Here is an 8,690-nt window from a genome sequence, read left to right on the forward strand (position 1 = left end):
AAGACAGTCTCCTCAACAAATAGTATTGGGAAAACTGGACAGATACATGGAAAAGAATGAAACTGGACAAAACTATACACAAAAATAAACTCAAAATGGACTAAAGACCTCAATCTGAGACTTGAAACAATAAAATTCCTAGAAGCAAACATAGGTGGTATCTCTTTGACATCAGCTGAAGAAACATTTTTCTAGATATATCTCCTTTGGCAAGAGAAACAAAAGCAAAATTTTAAAGTACTGGGACTACACAAAGTAAAAGAGCTTTTGCACAGTGAAGGAAACCATCAACAAAACAAAATGATAACCTGCTGAATGGGAGAAGATATTTGCCAATAATATATTTGATAAGGGGTTAATATCTAAAATACACAACAAACTGATACAACTCAGCACCAAAAAGCAAATAATCCAGTTAAAAAATAGGCAGAGGGACTGAATAGAAATTTTTTCCAAAGAAGACATACAGATGTCCAAAAGACACATGAAAAGATGCTCAACAAAATGCAAATAAAAAATGCAAATCAAACCACCATGAGATAGCACCTCACACAGGTCAGAATGGCTAAAATAAAAAATGCAAGAAATAACAAATGTTGGCAAAGATGTGGAAAAAAGGAACTATCATGCATTGGTGGTAATGCAAGTTAATACAGCCACTGTGGAAAACAGTGTGGAGGTTCCCCCCAAAATTAACAATAGAACTACCATATATCCAGTTATTTCACTATTTGGTATTTACCCAGAGAAAATGAAAACACTGATTCAAAAAGATATATGCACCCCTATGTTTACTGCTGCATTATTTACAATAGCCAAGATATGGAAGTAACCCAAGTGTCCATCAATAGATGAATGGATAAATAAGATGTGATATATACATATAAATGTACACACACACACACACACACACACACATATATACACACACAATGGAATATTACTCATTCATAAAAAAGAATGAAGTCTTGCCATTTGTAACAACATGGATGGACCTTGAGGATGTAATGCTATAATAAGTCAGAGAAAGAAAAATACCATATGATTTCACTAATATGTGGAATTTAAGAAACAAGTGATGAGAAAAAGACAAAAAAACCCAAAAAAACAAAAAACAGACTCTTAAATATAGAGAACAAACTGATCATTACCAGAGGAAAGGTGGGTGGAGAGATGGGTAAAAGAGGCAAAGAGGATTAAGAGTACACTTACCATGATGAGCACTGAACAATGTATACAATTGTTGAATCACTATATTGTACACCTGAAACTAATATATTACTGTATGTTAATCACATTTGAATAAAAATTAAAATTAAAAAGAGAAGATTTTAGTAACTGATTGCATATAGAGATTGTGTGGAAAGGAGAAGTCAAATGCAAGCATGAGCCTTCATGTCTCAGTGAGGGCAAAGCATTGATTTGGAGAGATGGGAATGGGAAACCGGGAACATGATAGGAAGTGTTCCAAGATAGTCATTAAAAGAGATATTTAACCAGATGATCAAGCTGTGAGGTTGAAGCTCTGAAAAAAAGATTTAAGTGCTAGGGAAGAAAATTTGGGGATTCACTTGTGAAAGGTGATAATTGAAAACGTGAAGACGGATGAGAGCTGAAAGAAAGAGAAAGGAAACCAAGACAAGGCTGGGTCTTGGAGTTGGATGGCATTTGGGCACAGACAGCTAAAATCCAGAAAGTTATCTCATGAGGAAGAAGAGAATCTCCTCAGAGCACTATTCTTGAAGCTTCAGGGTAAAGTTGGGGTCAGTGAAACTAGAAGCATTAAGGAGGATAGAATGAGAATGGGCAACTCCCTATGATTGTTAGGAAACTAATATTAAAAAGTGATTAGAGTAGGTTTCTTTTTTTTTTAATATTTTATTTATTTTTGATAGAGACAGAGCACAAGTGGGGGAGGGGCAGAGAGAGAAGGAGACACAGAATCCAAAGCAGGCTCCAGGCTCTCAGCTGTCAGCATGGAGCCCAACATGGGGCTCAAACTCACAAATTGTGAGATCATGACCTGTGCCGAAGTCAGACGCCCAATCGACTGAGCCACCCAAGCGCCCCTAGAGTAGGTTTCTTGAATCTTTGTGAGAAGTGATTTAGTCATTTAGTGGGAGAACAAGCAAGGAGTTCAGGAAAAAATAGGTGGTGAAGAAAAGGAGACAGGGCTTGTAGACTCATTCTTTAAGAAATTTGGCACTAAAAGTATGGTGAGAAACATGACAATAACTTAGATGGTGCTGTAGAATAAAACAAAAGATAGTTTTCTCTTTCCATGTAACTTAGGAAAATATCTTTCCTGAGGGGCAGATAGATCGATACTTTAAAGGAAATAACCAGATTTCTATAAGATGTTGCCATTTATGGATAGTCATAGTGGAGGTTGTTTGTCTAGATCATGTGGCTTGGGCTCTTTCATGACTGAGTAAATGCCCATTTTTGTGGCTTTCTGAAAGAGACATTCACCACCATGGCATAGCCAGCAAATAACAATCAATTCTTTATTTTCTGTTACCATCATGGTCATCAAAGTTGACCACTCCTGCCCAGTGGAAGTCAGTTCTGCTGCAGAAAGAAAATGAGAAGTTGGACAGGAAATGTATGCTTCAGTCCCACACAGAGATCTAAAGGGCTGGATCTAGACTTGTGCTCTTTTCAGCATTTGGATTAGAAATAGGCAGAGATGGAATCTTGGAGAACAGCGCCTCTGGCATTATGACTCACTATTTGAGGATTTCATTAGGAGGGGAAGTAACATGTCCCTCAGTCAGTCATCAGGAAATCACGACTGCCTGCTTATTCCACCAAATCCTGCAGAATTTAGCTGGAGAGGGTAAGAGTCTGGGGGTGGAAACTTCGACACTGTAATGATTTCCTTACCTAAATCCAATCTTTTCTATTTCAAGTCACAAAAACACATATTTTTAGATGGATTGATAGACATACACACATACAGGGTGTATATATATTATCTTTTCATAAACATTTACCTGTCAATGTCTGTAACTTAGGGTGCCTTTAAATAAAATCTCAACTGAATTAACCTAAAATAAAATGTCCTCTATACAAGTTCCCAAAAGAAGATGAACCCTAAGAAAGACTACTTAAATTCATTCCAGAGAAAATGGGGAATAAATGAGAATACCAGGTAGAGTTAGAGGGTTATTTTGATGAACTGATTTCTACATAATATAAAGGAAGATTAGAGCTCATAGGGTTCTGCATTTTAAAATAAATCACTGCATGGAAGCAGAGGAAATATTACTAAGAATTTTGTTCTGATGTCTGGTTAACACTTTCCTCCCTTTATAGAATTCAAAATTTTGTAAGGAAGGCACAATTTAGGCAGTCCTTTTACTCAGTCATCAAAAAAGGCATTGAGGGCCTCCCATGAGCCAGGCACAATGTTAGGCTCTAGGACAAGATGGTGAACAAAAAGAGACCTTTCTCACTCATGGACCTGGGAGGCCAGGGGGATGGGGGGGGGGGGGGGGACAGTAAACAAATAATGGCACTGATGAATGTATAATTACAAACTGAGATAAGTGCTTTAAAAGAAAAGAGTGGAGTCCTGTAAAAAGCAAAGAACAAAGGAGCCCAGGTAGGGGTGCAGAAAGGGCTATTTGAGCTGAGATCTAAAGAATAAGGTTGAGTTAAAGCTAACTGAGAAAGCGGGGTGGGGGGGAGGGGAGCAGTGGAGACCCAGAGAAGAGCATACCGAAAGGAGGACCCCACCCCCAAGCTCAACCCCGACAGCGGCCTAGCCGAGCAGTTCCTAGTTAATGATTTGGTCTTTATTCTAAGAACAGTGGGAAGCCATTCAAGGGTTTTAAAGAGGTTGGTGACATGATCAGATCTGTGTTTTGAAAGGAGCACTCAGGCTGCAATGTTGAAAACAAATTGGAAAGACATTGTCTAAAAGCCATTGTTTCACTAAGTAAATGCTAAGGCCTGCAGCTGTCACAATCACTTACCTGTGGTCAGCTGACCCCGCTAATATTTTTCTGCACCCCTGTGGACATTTGGAAGCTATTTTAGATGGAGGATTAGGAACTTCTTGATCCCAGATTATTACATGATTATGTCAACATTTGGAATAGAGACACAATGCCTTTCTGTCTGCTCAGAATTTTGACTGGCATAACTATCATAACTGTTCTTGTCTGTGATCATATAAACAGGCCTAACAAACATACTTCTGCATTTCACAGAGGCAATATCATATCACCCTCTCTTCCTTCCACCTCTGTCATTGCATTGCTCCCCATCTTTCTAGTTTCCCTTCTGCGCTTTGACTCTCCATGTGTCAAGGACTCCTGTCAGACTCATCCTGTCCCTGACTTCTCTGGTTTCTCATCACACCTAGACACCACGGTCAGTTATTTCAACAGGGTGCCTGGCTGGGCAGGGCAGGGAGAGGAATGGCAAGAGTAGGGCTGAGCTTGGACACCAGGCAGCATCCAGTCATCCTGACTGGTTTGTAAGTTTGCCTTAGAAAGGTCTGATTACAAAGGCCCACTTTCTAAATTTCAACTAAGAGGGACTAAAACCATGCGTGAGCAATTGCCCTCATTGGAACGCTGAGTCACCTCCAGGCTACTTTAGGAGCTGTCCTGGAGCCCCAGGCAGTCTCAGCTGAAGTATGTGGAGGGAAGCAGAGCCAGAGAGCCAAGGGGGTCCTGATGACCCGCAACCCACCTTTCACCATACCTGCTGCAAAATGTTGCTGTAGAGCTGATGCACTGAGAGTTCCTCCAGAACTTCCCTCCGCCAGGTGTAAAACTCTTCAGCATTCTAGTCAAGTGTCCACCACTTAGTGTGAGTAACATGGCTTTAATTGTTATGTCTTCCTTACATGGAACCCAAGCAGACTCCTGTCTTAACTTCCACTAACTTAAGTGAATTGGGGCCTCTGCCACCACACGGAAGTCTAACACATCCTTGACAAGATGGCCCGTTAATACTTGAAGTGACTCATTATGCCTCCTCAATCTTTTCTAAATTAAAGCTCCCTATCGCCTTGCATTGGTGTTTCTCTGGTGAGGTTTCCAGCACCCTGTTGTCCTGGCTGTGCTTCACCGGATTTGCTAAGCGTTTAAGAAATACCATTCTTAAGACATGTGTAATTGGCTGATTAAACAAGCTTGCCTCAATTAAGTTTATTCTTGTGTCTGTTCTTCCCAAACCAGTTCTTTTCCATCAGTGTGCAAAATCTGAAACAGAAACCACAGGTTTTCTACTTTGGGAAATAATATTAGTCCCTTTTGGCATTAAAAATCTAATAACTCTGTAACTCGAGTCCAATCTACTCCAGTTTAGTCAAAATTCCAAATATATGTCCAGAAGAGATTATGTTGTGCTCCTGCTCAGATCTGACCCAGTCTTTGAAACCCGGAGTTGGGGGACAGAATATGGTTGTCTCCTTTATTATCTTATTGTCCTTCCCCCTTCCTACTAGCTGCTGTTTCTCACCACTCCAGGGTTGTGCTGGGGGAGAAAAGACTACGGAAAACTGGCTGGTGCAGTTATATCTGTTGATGGCTTCTAGTCATAATGGACATGCAAAGCTTATGCTTTCTCTTATGTGGTGCTTTCACATGATCCTCTGAGATGCCTTGCTGGCGACTTCTAAATCAGTGCTTCTCAAAAGTGTGATCCACAAATGATGAACTTATTATCACCTGGGAACTTGTTAAAAATAACATTTTGGGGCCACTCCATCCTAAGGAATCAGAATTTCTAGAAGTATGGCCCAGGAATCTGTTTTAATAAGCCCTCCGGGTGAGTCTAATGCAAGCTAAAGTTTGAGAAGCACTGATCTAAAAGTGGTTCCTCTCTTCTGGCTGGTCGCTTAAAACCAGGTTATGCCCTAGGTTTCTGGGCACATTGTACCTCCAGGTCTGTGTTTTCCTGCTGAGCTGAGCCCACAAATAAACACCAGGATACTACATTTTCCCTATAGCTAGCAGCAATAGAGTTCCTTCCCAACATTATCTCCTCACTGCCATACTCCTCATAGGTGCCTGCCCCTAAACTGTCCATTTCAGACTCATGGGGAGATGAGGGTGTGAGTATTTCTGTGTGCTAAGCTTCAGGAGATACGTGCCCAGTTCTCTTGAAGCCTCCCTTTCTTGGTTTAAGGAGCAGATTATGTTTCTCTCTTTCATCTTCTATCGAATGGGTGACAGGGTAATGCTGACCAAACTGGACTTATGGTCTCTTAGTATGTCCTACAGAAGTGAACTTGGTACCTCATCTATCATTCATGGTCTTTGAGGACTATTTCAAAAATCCAAGACAATAGATGAGTGATATTGAATATCATTTGAATATGGTAAACAAAACTCAATCCAATAGGGTGGTTGTGCTTTGTTCTGCCTGCTACTTTTAGTAATGCAGTCCAAGTTCATGTTGGCTACACCACATCAGTAATATATAAGGGATATATGTCAATTCCCTGAAATCATTTAACTTAACCTTCTGTTAAGTCACGTCTCCCCAGATATATTCTTAGTTAGGTCTTTTGGGCCAGTTTTAAAATAGATTTATACTTCTCTTTTACATTTACGATGGCTATGTGCCCTTTCTGTCTTCTTGTATTCATATATTGCTGAGCTCATGGAACTTTTTAGACATTGACTTGTCTAACAGTCAGGCTATCTGTCCAACTATGCTATATACTTTCAGGTGAAGTAATCACTGTTCCTGTTGATCAGAATTAAGAAGGGATTACTAATTCCTTTGCTAATTCCTCTATATCAGAGAGATGAAATTACCATCAAAGCAAATGAAGAATTATCAGATGTTTTGCTGTCATTGCATTGAATATCCTACAAATGCTCATTATGCATATGTGCTATTCACCCTTCCTGGCTGGGCACTCACTGCTGCTTGGCAATTGATTTCTTAACTGTTCTTTATTGCTTTTCCATGGAGCTTATACCAAATCTTCTTTATCGCTTAAAATCTAGGCTCCATTTATTCCTATCACCCCCATAGGTGACTCCCCATACATTTAACTAAAAGTATTAATGTAAGACAATATGAGCTCCCTCAACTTCTCCCTTGTTGACCTCAAAATCTCTCCATAATTTGATTCTTTTACTCCCTTTTTGTTGTCATCTCAGAAGGAAGTCCCTCTTAGGCTTGTCAAGACCATGCCTTAATCTTTGTCACATTTTTTTATTGGCTTTGGGAATTACATTTATTTTGAATCTTTAATGTGTTTCTACTATCTCCCTGATATTACCCCATAAAGTTTAAGTCTCACGTTCTACAAAACTAACAAGAAAACATTCCTTGACCTTCAAGTTGCCATCATGTTGCTTTCCTTTGCTTCATTTCTGTTGACCAATCTGTATTCATTTTTCTCCATTCTCCAGATAACTTTCCACTCAAAGTTAGTCAATGATCTTCTAATCATCAAATCCAAAGGTCTTTTCGTATTTTTCATTTTCTTGGACCCTTAGCCTTTTCATGTTACACTTTATATTCCTGACTCTCTCCTGGGCACATGATAAGTTCTCAATACATATCAGTCCTGTTATAATTGCATCAATTTCAAAACTGTTCCCCCTACTGACAATCTCTCTATCCATCATGTGTTCCACTGCCACAGTTATTTTCTTAAAGGAAACTCAACTTTGCTTAAATATCTTAAATAATCTAGTCCCATATCCATTTCCAGCCTTATTGCTTGTTTCTTGATGTACCAACCAAAGTGGATGACACAAAATGAAGCCGTTTCCTCTTTTGCAAACAAAATACTTTCATTTTGCTTATGCTGTTTTTTCTTTATTTTTTTAAAAAAATTTTAATGTTTATTTTGAGAGAGAGACAGAGACAGAGTATGAGTGGGAGAGGGGCAGAGAGAGAGAGGGAGACACAGAATCGAAACAGGCTACAGGCTCTGAGCAGTCAGCACAGAGCCCGATGCGGGGCTCAAACCCACAAACCCCGAGATCGTGACCTGAGCCGAAGTCAGACGCTTAACCAACTGAGCCATCCAGGCACCCCATTTATGCTGTTTTTTTCACTTTGAACTTCTCTTCCTTAGGAGATCTTTATGTCATAGTACTACTTATTCTTTAAGATCCATCACAAATGCTACCTCTGTGAAGCCTTGCCTGGTTCCTTTAAATGGTAACTTCTTTTCCTCTAAATTTCTATAGCTTATTGGCAACCCTCATATTATAAATTCAGATGCACAAATGTGAATAATTATTAAATTTAGAGAGCATAACACTTTTCCAAAATGACTACATCTTTCCTACATAGGGAAAACAATATAAACTACTCTACCTTTCTTGTCTTGCATTAGTTTAGACAAAACACCATCTGAGAACTGGGAAAACCATAATTTTCTTTAATGTTTTGCCTGTAATTTGTAAAACAACAGAAACTATTCCTGTGGACATGTTTAAAATTTTTCCCAGATGCCATAATTTTAGAACTGTATGGCAATGTCTTCATGACACCCACTGAACATCCAGATGCTGAAAGAGTCTGGAGGACCGGAACAAAAATGATTAGCAATTTTGGAAATAGGCTCTATGTGGAAGTAATTTATAAATGAAGGAGGAGGAGGAGGAGGACAAAGAGAATGAGGAGGGCAAATTATTTGACTCAGAAAAGAAAAGGTAGGGGCAGGAAATGTTAGCAATTAGTTTGTGAGTGTCTGAAAA

This window comes from Lynx canadensis, chromosome A1 (assembly GCF_007474595.2).
Source record: "Lynx canadensis isolate LIC74 chromosome A1, mLynCan4.pri.v2, whole genome shotgun sequence".
NCBI classification, from domain to species: domain Eukaryota; kingdom Metazoa; phylum Chordata; class Mammalia; order Carnivora; family Felidae; genus Lynx; species Lynx canadensis.